We start from the raw sequence: 1,155 nt of genomic DNA on the forward strand, positions 1-1,155 counted from the left end.
TTTAGTATTCATCAAAATGAATTAAAACGGTGAAATGCAAACTCAGAATATGACGCAAACCTGCAATAATTAAATATGTTAAATAACACAAATGTATCTAATCCCATTTTATTAACCAATATCTTTGCTGCTGACCTTTGATCCAGTTCAACCGTACTAATAAGCAAAAAATGACTTTAGATAAACGAACAATTGTGCTTTGTTTTTTTTTATTGCTGAAGAGTGTTTCTTCTCCTGCGTTCAACTGTACAGACGTGAATTTATTTTTGGTTTATTCATTACACTTTTTGGTGTGAAAGGGCTTTTATATTTGCTATAAATAGAACTTCTTATATTAAAAACAATCAAGCCCTGCTTCTATTTCGAAAGTAACGCAAAAGTAATATAACGCATTACTTTCCATAAAAAGTAACCAAGTAACGTAATTAGTTACTTTTTTAGGGAGTAACGCAATATTGTAATGCATTACTTTTAAAAGTAACTTTCCCCAACACTGCTGGCAAGACTATTGCATAAACAATAATAATAAAAAAAATACTAGAGATTTTAGCCCCCTCCAAACAAAACATGCAGTGTAATTCTTACATGTCATGAAATATATTTTTCCAATATATGGGCATTTCTGTTTCTTTAAAAATACAAATAAAGTTGACAAATGTTGTTCAAAGTGAACTTAAAAATGTTACTTGAATATATACAAATACATTTTTTATATATTGTTAAATAAATAACATTTGGTTCAATTTTCACCTCCCTCTTCGGTTTTATTTTTTCATCTTTATAATTTGTTTTGTAATAAACATTTGTTTGTGTTTTATAAATATTTGTACATATTTTATGTAATATTTTAAAACAACACGAAATAAGAAAAGGATGAAGAAAAACAAATGAAATCTATACACATAATACATATTTTGACCTTTTCTTGAATATTTTTTAGATGATTTTTAAGGATAATAAGAAAAGGATGAAGAAGAAAAATAAAATGCATATATATTTGTATTTTTAAGACAAAAAAAGATGAAGCAAAAAACAAGCATAGGAAGAAAAAGGATATATATATAAGAAAAGGATGAAATAAAATGCATATATATTTGTATTTTTAAGACAAAAAAAGATGAAGCAAAAAACAAGCATAGGAAGAAAGGAAGAAAA

Source organism: Sinocyclocheilus grahami, unplaced genomic scaffold (genome assembly GCF_001515645.1).
Source record: "Sinocyclocheilus grahami isolate Dianchi unplaced genomic scaffold, SAMN03320097.WGS_v1.1 scaffold61.1, whole genome shotgun sequence".
Taxonomy (NCBI): domain Eukaryota; kingdom Metazoa; phylum Chordata; class Actinopteri; order Cypriniformes; family Cyprinidae; genus Sinocyclocheilus; species Sinocyclocheilus grahami.